This window comes from Rhinolophus sinicus, chromosome 2 (assembly GCF_057876585.1).
Source record: "Rhinolophus sinicus isolate RSI-liver-muscle chromosome 2, RSI-T2T, whole genome shotgun sequence".
Taxonomy (NCBI): domain Eukaryota; kingdom Metazoa; phylum Chordata; class Mammalia; order Chiroptera; family Rhinolophidae; genus Rhinolophus; species Rhinolophus sinicus.
Window position 1 is genome coordinate 64,606,700 of NC_142502.1, and position 11,116 is coordinate 64,617,815.

At 38.7% G+C, this 11,116-nt stretch overlaps 1 long non-coding RNA gene across 2 annotated transcripts in view; it reads left to right on the forward strand.

Annotated features, from left to right (window-relative positions):
* The window catches only part of LOC109453490 (uncharacterized), a 64,346-nt gene extending 56,577 nt beyond the window's left edge, over positions 1-7,769 (forward strand). For both annotated transcript variants that reach the window (XR_016020266.1, XR_016020265.1), the window contains one exon: positions 610-7,769. This is a non-coding gene — a long non-coding RNA (uncharacterized LOC109453490). The remainder of the gene's footprint in view (positions 1-609) is intronic.
* The last annotated feature ends 3,347 nt before the right edge of the window (positions 7,770-11,116 follow it).

The window sequence follows — 11,116 nt, forward strand, 5'->3', positions numbered from 1 at the left end:
AAGTACTAGAGATCTTTTGCACAACAACATGAATATAGTTAATACTACTGTACTATAGACTTAAAAATAGTTAAAATGGTTAAATTAAGGTACATTTTTATTTTTTATTTTTACCACAGTTAAGTCAGGGACTCTAGTGGACTTTCGTGTTTTGTATTTCAGTTTGAATGTTCTTTAAAAAATAAGTACACTAAAATTGTAAGTCATATTTATCTTGAAGTCTACTTGAACTTGAACTCTCAGACACATCTGACTGATTCCTTACTCCAGAACACACACACACACACACACACACACACACACACACACACACACTCACACACACACTCTCTGGGGAGTCTCTGTAGAATAATCCCTTTTGAGTGTACTTCAATGGTGAGGAGGTTGTCACAGTGTTCCTGAAATGAAGATTGGTTGGCTGGATTCATTTATCTTCAAGAACTTTTCCTTCATGATGGGCCTGGAAAATTTTAGAATTTATCTCCAACATGGAAAATATTATCCTGCAAAAGTCTTCCTCAAAGCTTGTCCTCAAAGCCAGAGTTGGCAAAGGCTTACATTTGGTTTCTGAACAAAGAGAACTAAAGTGATTGCTGCTTCTGTTCACAGTGTGTGCCTGAAGGAGGTCCTCCACGTTGCTTTTTCAACACTTTGTTGGATCCCCTGTGTCGACATGGTTACTTGGAGGAGAGCTGAGCTGCTCTGTGAACATCAGAGCAGCAAAATCTAGTGGGGGTGGAGGGGACTTCGAGGTGGGCTGAACTGAATGCTGTGAACCGGAGCAGATGTTGCTTCCTTCCCAGCAATTTCCACCCCACCCCTTTCCCTAAACTGTCTTTATTTATTTATTTGGTGCCAGCAACATTTCTCCATTGTGTGTGTTGATAAAGAATACATTAGTGCTGCTGAAGCTCCAGAAAGTTTTAGATTGGAAAATCTGAACATTTTTCTACTGAACATTTAGAAAATCAAGACCACTGCTTGCCAAAAAGAAAATGGAGATTTCACAAAAGGACAAGTGCTCTTAGCAAAGGTGACCTTCGTTGGGCCACTTTGCCTGTTGGGGTGTTGCTGTCCCTGCTTTATCTCCTGTAGATTGTGGAAAGCTGGGGACTAACTCAAGGCACAAATTGACTCCACGTGTTTCCCTCATGGTGAACTCTTGCTTTCTGATCACTTCAGGACAGAAGACAGGCAGTGCTTGGTGGGCATGTGGCTTTGTGCTGTTGGTGGGGGTGGATGGGGGTGGTTGAGGGTGTGGTGGGATGGATTTTCCAGCTGAAGCCAATAAAATCCACCTTGGAAAAATTCTTCACAAAGTCAGACGATGGTTTGACAGTCCCAAAATGCTCACACAATTCCTGAATCTGTGCAGTCCTTTAAAACAAGTTTCATGGGGGGAAAAAATACACAATGGTTCTGAATTCCTCTTCCCACCCCCACCCCATGTCTGCCTGTAGGCACATGATCACAAGAGCTCACTCCTCAGTGATGTTAATTCATTAATCATTGCAAATACCCCTGTTCACATGTCTCTGAAGTTGGCCACAAACTTTCTTTATTCTTGATAGAACTGTGTTTAGTTTCATCCGTATTGATTTTATCTGGGTGAAGAACAGGGTCCCCGGTAAATGTGTTCAGGTGCTACTATCAGCCCCTGAGGTTTTCAAATTTGATTTGTGGCTAAGAAAACATCCAGGTTTTTCTACTTTACTTGGTCTGGATCATCTTTCAAGTTAGTACTACTGTACACCTTGTAACTTGTAGAGGTATGGATGCTGAGTTGCTACCTTAAAAATGTTTTTCCCTTTCTTTTGAATGTCACAATAAATGGTGTTCTCACTTCTTTAGAAACTTGTAAATTAATGCGTATTGCAGCATTGTCCATATTAGCCAAAAGGTAGAAACAACCCAAGTATCCATCAATGGATGGATAAACAAAATGCAGTTTATACATCAGATGAAATATTATTCAGGCATAAAAAGGAATGAAGTACTGAGACATAGTACAATTCAGATGAACCTTAAAAACATTACACTAAGTGAAAGAAACGAGGCATGAAGAGATACATATTGTATGATTCTTTTTATATGTTAAATCTAGAATAGGGAAATCTATAAAGTCAGAAAGCAGATGGGGGAAGGGAAAATGCTATAGGTGTCCTGGGGTGATAAAAAATTTTGAAACTAGAAAGAGGTGGTGGTTGCATAATACTGTAAATACACTAACTGCCACTGAACTGTATACTTTAAAATGGTTGATAGTATGTTATATGGATTTCACCTCAACAGAATTTTTTTTTAAAAAAGAGAAGTATCATTTGTTTCATTTTCATATTTTTGTTCGGATGTTTACTTCTACTTCTGTGCCATTCCAGAGAGGCTCATCCTTCGCGTTCTTTCTAAATGACACATTTCAGGCCCTTGGACTAAGCATAGTTGCTATTTAACTCATTTCCTTATCTTCTCTCCCAGAATTTTATACATTCATAGTATCTCCCAATTTGCCTCATTTTTAAAGTGGAGTGGCAAATGCATTCTTTTTAAGAGTTTGTACATCTGTGTTCAGGGCTAGCCCTGACTGCAAGAGAGGAGAACTCTGGAAAATTGGTGAGTTGTCTGGAACTGGCAACTTGAGATAAATAATCTGTTAGCTTTTCAAAATGTAGTTTTTTGTTTTAACTGAACACCTACTTTGCTTCTATTCTTTTATTCAATTTCCTTGGCTGGTTTCCTTGGTGGAATGTTTAAATAAAGAGTTTTCTCCTGCCTAGTTCTCTGTTGGAGCTCTCTATCAGAGTAATGGGCGATGCTAAAGTGAGCCTATTTGGAAAAGTAACACACTGTCAATCATGCTGTCACTGGACAATGGTAATTCATATTCTGGGATGAGAGTAGCTCATTCAGAGGAGAATATGACTGGGAGGAGGTCGCAGAGGAGGATGGAGAGAATGTATAGAAGGCAGGTAGAGGAGTCAACTAGAACCCATTAGAATCAGAGGAAAAGGAACGAGAGTGGCCTTTTAGAGTACTAGGGAACCTGCAAGCATTATGAGGCAAGACGTATAATAGGGTCACTGCCCCCACCCCTTTCCACTTATGGTGCTACAAGAACTTCTAGACAGAATGGTTTGGTGGTTTTGCTCTTCCTTCACATCGCTTAGTCATAAGATATAAAGAGTCATTTCCTTCTAAAACCAAAGATAACCTTCATGTTGAATAAGCTTAGTATTGAGTTGGGGACCAGGATGACCAACCGAGCTCAAGCTGAGGCACTAAGGGATTCAAATTCCATATACTGAGGGTGAAAGTCAGTCTTCTTGTTCATAAAGAAACGACTGTGGCAGCTTTTTAGAAAAGCTCTCTGCACGTCAAATAACTTAAGCCAATATTCAGATGAACTAAGTGAAAATTAATTAGGAAAACACACATAGAAGTTTATCTGGAAGCACGTGGGTTTTAAAATGACTAGATTGATTAGCAAAAAAGTTTGAGGAATTTTAGCAAAATGCTTCTTGCGTTGAATTTGTAGACATAGAAATTCTTAGATAAGAAGTCAGATTATTCAGAAGGTTCTGAAACCAGACCAGATCACTCATTGTTTACAAGTACTACTTGTTCTCGGTATTCCAACAGGTGGTCCTTTTTATAAACATTTCAGAATGAAGCCAAGAGGGACAATTCTTAAAAGAATTAGGTTTTCAAGTAAGAACATTGTTGTTTTTAGAGTAAAATATAAAATAAAGGTAGCAGAAGAGTCATTTGATTTATTCTTTTATGAGAGCTTCATTATTTCTCCCAACTATACTCTCAGAGTGCAGAAAGAAATACCCCTAGTCACAGCTGATTGGATCAGGTGTGGGCATGTGACTCAAAATGGACCAATCAGATTTTATCACCTGGAGGACTACGGAACTGGGACATAGAGAATGTATTGCTTCACTCCAAATATCTGGTGAGTCATGTTGGATTGGAGGATGCAGTTGCCGTTGGTGAGTGGATGATTAAATTGAGAAGCTGGCTTGAGGAGAGGAGAGAATTAAATATAGGTGCAGAGAAACAGCACTAAGAGAGTACTTGGTGAAAAGAGAGGGAGGGCAAAGGTGCCTGGTGACTTTCCAGTTTCCCTAAGGCCTGCTTCTGGTTCCTCTATTTGGCTCCCTTGAGATTCCCTTGTGTTCTCACAATAAACTCTTTTCATTCATGCTAGCTTGAGAGGGTTTCAGTTTCTCACAACCCCTAAATGATCCCCAAATAATTCAGTCCTTTGCCTGTTCCCCAGAGCCAGCCCCTCTAGGGCAAAGAGTGATTTCCTCCATATTAAAAGCTTTTCAAGGATGGGGATTCCAACTCTCATAAAAGCCTATTGCAGTATTTAGAAACCTTTAATTAGAGTCTTTCTTATTCCACACCAAACTTTTACAGAAAGGAGAGCCTATATTTTTGTTTCTTTTTGTCCAATGAGATAGGTAACAGTTTCATTTCTTACTCAAAGTAGACTTTAGATCTTGATTAGTATTTCCCAAACTTGCTTCTTTCTAAGAATCTCCCAGGAGGTATGCGTTAAAAATTCAGATTCCCTGTCGCTTTCTCTGGGTCTGATCCAGGAGGTCTAGGGTGGAGCTAGGAATCTGTATTTTTAACAAGCATCTCTAGTGATTCCTATAATCAGGGAAGTTGAGAAACATTGTATTTAAAGATAGTTAATAAGTTACCCCTTTTGATTTACTGTCTCCCAAAAATTTCCTCACCTCTAATTGCCCCACCTATGTCTACAAGTTTAAACTCTTCATTCTGTTCAAGGCTCAGAACAAATGCCAATGTCTTCATAATCCCACAGCTACAGAAAATCTCTTCCTCCATTTTGAGTATAGGAAGACAATTCCTGAGCTGTGCTTGGTGCACTACAATCTCTCCTTGACCTTTATCTGTGGCGCTTTTGTGGAATTTGTTCTGCTATACCATGATGGTTATTCAGTTACCTGTTGACTATCCCCTGTCAGACTGTACACCCATTCACTCTGGAATTCTTTGGAGCACCCAGCAGAGGGCTCTGTAGAAAGTAGACTCATGTTGTCAGTGTGTTGGGACTGATGAAGACCTTCTTCCTTGGAAGCCATCCAGCAGTAGCTCAGGGGTTACAGTGGAGCCCCTTTGCTGGGGACGTTTACTGAATTCTCTAAGGTCAAGTCCAAAGAAGGCTCACTTCTTAATGTGAGTCTCTGCTACTCTACCCCATGAAAGAGGCTCAACAGTTTGCAGGCATTTATCAAGAAAACGTATCAGACATGGGGGAAGGAGCTGATTTGGGGGAAAAGAAGAATTTCTTGAGTGGCAATGATATCTTTCTCCTCTCTTGGCCTTGTGTAAGAGGGAGCATTTGAGTTGTTCCTTCCATTGTCCACAAGATTTGGGTGCTCAGACTATTCTTCTCTCCATAGTTAGGAATAGAAAATAGTCTCTTCTCTGAAAGTTGCTGTGCCCCTAATTCCAAAGCCATTAGAATGTGTAACACTGCTTGTGAGGAAAAGGAGCAGGAGCAAGATGGTGGAAATGAGAGGGAACTCTGGGATCAGATAGGGGGCAGTCTGTTTGATTTGACAAGGAAATGTGGGAGTTTCCTGTGGTCAAATGGAGACTTCGAAGGGGGATTGGACTTAAGGGGGATAAGGCTCAATTTCGGTAGGAGCCTTGAGGAATGGTGTCCGCTTGGGTGAGGGGACCTAAGGCACAAAACGTTATGAATTAGGCCACCCATTTTGGTGAATGAGAGTAGGGAGCAAGGGGCAGAGGCTCAGAGCCTCAGCAGATTTCTCACCTGTGCAGGCACTATTCAGGGAGAGGTCACTTAGGGCCTTCTGAAAAACAACAAATGCAACCCCATGAGACAAGCAGCATTTGGATGCCTGACATAGGGAGAGAAACAGTGACAAAGGACAGGAAAAGGACAGTGAACTTGCTACCCATGACTTATGGCTGCTGAAGCAAGAAGATGTCAAATCTTACCCAATGCCCACTCCTGAAGCTTTTGTAGTGAGCACATGCTGGGGTAAAATAGGAGAATGAGACAAGGAGAGTGAAAGAGAAGAGTAGGGGGGCAGACAACCCCAGAGCTCCCCAACCTGACAAGCTTGAACCAATAGTTCAGCTAGAACTGGAGAGAAAGGAAAGCTTTACACAGGATATGACATGGTTTTAATGCCCAAACATGATGGAAAAATAACGGAACCAGAATTGAGATTTTGTTAAGGGAGGTGGCTACTCAGCAGAAGGGAGATTTTGAAAGGAGAAATTTGTAGCCATTATTTAGAAAGTTTAAATGATTCAATGCTTATACTTTTTAGTCCAGCCAATTACATATGCAATGAATAGATTTTCTATTAAATTTCATTCTCTCATTTTTCAAATATGGACCCCAGACCAACCTCTGTACTTGAATAAGGGTATGACCAGTACTGTAATAATGAAAGATTATTTGCGAACTCTTGCACAATAATACCATTTTGCCTTTCTGACAAGAATATTATAAAGGTGATATATAGATACACTGATCCATTATCATGCCAGGTCTTTTCTTTCTTCATTTGGAATCTTCTCCTTTTATTTTGTGTGTGTGTGTGTGTGTTTACAGTTTTATTGAGATCTAATCAACATACACTAAATTACATACACTGAGTATGTATAATTTTATAAGGTTCAGCATATGAATACTATAGTGAAACCATAAAGACAATGAAGATAATGAACATATCTATTACTCCCAAAAGTTTCCTTTTGCCTTTTTATTGCCTTTAATGGGAATGCTTCCCATTTCTACTTTCTTCAGGCACCATGGCTCCCACACAGGCAAGCACTGAACTACTCTATGTCATTTTTAGATTACTTTGCATTTTCTAGAATTTTGTGTACATGGAATTATTCGATATGTATTTCTTTTCTCCTCTCGCTTAGCACAATTATTTTGCAACTTATCCATGCTGTAAAGTGTATTAATTAATTAATTAATTAATTTATTTATTGAGTAGTATTTCATTATATGGACATACCACAATTCCTTTGTTCATTTTGCCTGGTAATGGGCAGTTGGGTTGTTTCCAGTTTTTGGCTATTGCCAATAATGCTGCAATAAATATTAGTGTACAAATATTTATATGAACATATGCTTTTATTTTTCCTGGGTAAATACTTAGGGGTTAGAATGGATGGATCACAAGGTAAATGTATGTTTAACTTTTTACGAAGTTGCCAAACTGTTTTCCAAAATGGATAGAGCATTTTGTGTTCCCATTGGCAGTGTATAAGAGTTCCATTTTACCCACATCTTCTCCATCACCTGTTTTGTTCCATCTTTTAAAGTTTAGGCATCCTACTAGATGTGCAGTGGCATCTCATTGGTTTTACTTTGAATTTCCTTAATGACTAATGATGATGAAAATCCTTTCGTGTTCTTATTTGCCATCTGTTTGTCTTCTTTCATAAAGTACCTGTTCATATTTTTGTCCGTTTAACAAAAATAGTGTTAATTATTTTCTTATTATTGAGTTCTTTAGAGTTCTTTATAAGATATATGATTTTCAGATGTTTTCTTCCCATACGTGGTTTGTCTTTTCATTATCTTAACATTGCCTTTTGAAGAGCAGAAAATTAAAAAAAATTAATAAAGTCTATTTAATTTTAATTAATTAATTTATTTTACAAATTGTGACTTTGGTGTTATATCTAAGAAATCTTTGCCTAACCCAGTTGTGTGTCTGTATTTAACCTATAAGCATTCCTAAAGAACATCACTTTGGTTTTGGCCTGATATATTCAGATTAATTCTGTTCCCAGTTTTTCTAATGTTCCCTTTATGCCCAATTTGTTGCTGACCATTCTAGTGACCTTGTGTTGCATCCTGTCAGCTAAGTTGTTGATAAAGCATCAATGAATACCAACCATCTCATTCAATGACTTCCCTTAGGTTGATGATGAGTATAACCAAAGTTTGGGTTTAACCCTCTTGTTGATTGTATACTCACACATGAGAATACAACCTAGACCATATAGTCTTTATTTATTGATAAGAATGTCAGATTCGGAGAAATCAAATTCTCCGGAACTACTTGTATTGTTTCCCTTTTAACATGATCTGTCAATTAAAGAAAAAACTAAATTGACCTGGCGTAGTATAATCCTCTCTCTGAGCTCCCAAACACTTCACACACACTTCTAGTAGCACACCTGTCTTTAGGCGCACCTAACCTAGAGACTGATTTACACTCGGCACAAATAACTAGTGGCACGAATGAGCACATTTTCAGGTATATGATGACCAGTAAATATTCTTTGAACCTCCTCTAGATATTAGTAAAATTGATTTCAGTTTTTGATAGTATTTTTAGCTTTTATTTTAATTGAGGGAAGCGCATCACTATATATTTTTTCACTTTACCACTCTTCAGAGTCCTCTGTTGAATTCAGAGCTCTTCTGCCTCTTCTCTTGACTTCTTCTCATGAGGTTTACAGAGAGCTCACATTCCAACATGAGGAATTCACTTCCCACTAGTCTTTTATTGTTAAGGTTGTCATAAACCTCTTATTTATGGCTCATAATCACTCTTCCTGGGTGTCTTGCTTCCAGCTCCACACATGTCTTAGAACAAAGTTTACCCATACTATTTCCAAACACAGTTCAACATGCTTCCCTTTGTGTTTCCTGCCGGGCTGTTTTCCATCAGATTTCCAATTCTTATCTCTCTCTTCTTTGACATATTAACTCTGTTGGAGACTCAGCCTTATTGACTTTTGTAGAACAATCAGACTCATGATTCTTTTATACATCTGTCCACCATCTTGCTAAAAAGAGGCTAATTGTCTTGACGTGCCAATTTGTCAACATGAAATTATTAAATATTTTATGTGAGTTCTCTGTGTGGCCACTTCAGAAAATTTGGAGATTTGAAAGTATCTTTTTGCATTTAACTTCGGTATGATCTCGACCTGTCACAGGAGATTCTCAAACAAACAAACAAACAAACAAACAAACATCTCCACCCTCAGGGGGTTCTTAAATGAAATCTCTGTAGTTGAGTCATGAATATTCATTGGCTTTATTCAGTGATGAATAAATCTGGTGCTTTACAATTGTCAAGCCAGTAAGCTTTGGGCTCCATTTTCTTCTATCTGCTTTCCCAGGATTACTGTTTTACTGTTTTACTGGCTGTGGAGACAGGAATTTGGATTGATTTGAAGTAACATGTGAAAATGGGGTAGTGGGTTCCTTACAGTGTCCAGCGGAAATCTGTTCACATCGGAGAACCTCTGCATGAGGTGGCATGATTGGTTTTATGTGTTCCAGGGAGGCCTAGTGCTTGACAAGCTGGGAATGTTTTGGATTAAAATGGAAGCACGTTGGCAGAATGATGTGGGGAAGCTTGCATAATGTATAATGCCTGTCAGCACCCTGCCCTGATTGAGCTCGTGCTTATGAGTCCCTCAGTTTAATGAGTCCAATATACACCTATGAGTTTTTATAAGCTAACAGCAGAGCAAGTTAGAAAGAGTTGAAACACATATGTTTTTTGACCAACTGTGATATTTTCAGAGAGTCACCCATGAGAGTTTAAAATGCCTGTAAAATTTTCTACTGGAAACAGTTTCTGGAAGCAATAGTGTGCTTGGGGTCTAACCTGACAAAGCCCCAGGAAGGTGCATCACATTCATGATCTGAAGATCTACCTGTAGCAATTCCTTCTTTCCCATTCTTCTATCATCGTGTAGTCATTTATTTTGGCCAGAAAGTAAAACCCTTTGCTTAACCTAATGCCTCTTGAGCCATAAAAAGTCCTGAAATTACCAAAAGGGATAACAAATAGTAGAATTGGGGAGGAGAGCTGTGCTTGTTACGGAATTATCTGATTAACTAAGGCTTGACAATAAATCCATTTGTGCTTCCTTCCTTATTGATGAAATCTTATTTGAACATTTTCCTAAATTTAGTAAGTTCAATGTAATAAGCCTAAGATAACCTTCCTCTTATGATTGAAAATGTTGTACTCGAGGTTCACATTTCTGAACATTGACTCTCTTTGGGAACAGTTTTTAGCATGCAGTAGGTACTGGTTGAATATTTGCTGAAAAAAAGTAAATGAATTGCACAGTACTACCATTGCAGAAGCTGTGAGGAAGACTTAAGTCCTCATGACACCAGGGCATATATTGCCTACTTTCCTGTAAAAGATTGTCTTCTATTCTTAATTTTTTTCTAAAAGTGGAATGTAGAAAGGATCATATAATTAACTGTGTAAGTTTAGATGGGTTCTGATTAACTAACAATGATATTTTTCTTCTTTTGTCCTTTGTAGAGAAAATATTCAAAAAGACTGACAGTATTAGTAAGAAACAGGTTTGCTCAGATGTAGTGTAAGACATTGTAAAGCTGTCTCAAGCATTCAAGAATGTAGCGGGTTTTGTGTGTGCCAAAACCCTTTAGCGTATACCATCCGAACTCCAAGATCAGAAACTTCAGTGATCCACAGAGTCAAAAGGAACACAGCGCAAGCCAAAAAGAGTGACAGGATACACTGTATATATTGTATATGGCCCTCTTTTAAGAGATGCTTTTTCAAAGAAGACATGAAATGAGAACTCCCTAGCCAGGCTCTCCACTCTCATCATTACGGCATAATTGGCACAACGGTTTCCCTGACATCTGTACCAAAGATGTTGCTGATTGCTGAAAGCATGATATTGGCAATGGTCGTCAGCTGTTATGGGTTAGTGTAGCTGATGTAATCACTGAAGTTTCATTCATAACAAGCGCTCATCTTATATGGCCCCTTAACCACTTGAATATGGATTTGTGCTGTACAGGTCAAAGTTTAAGCATGTATGCAGCATGAAGCAGTCCAGAATGTTCTGGTAGGTATTTTATTTGCCAACAACATTTCTTCCAGTTTTGTCCAATAAAAATAGTTTGAGTGGATGGATGGTGGAGAGACAAGGTTCTTATACCTGTAGGTCTCTCTGATCTTTTATCTTTTCCCCTGAGATCTCTACTACACTTTTCATCAAAAGCACCAGAGACACGCTTCTTCAGGATTGATTCTCATGCCCGTTTCACAGCGATTGATGATGT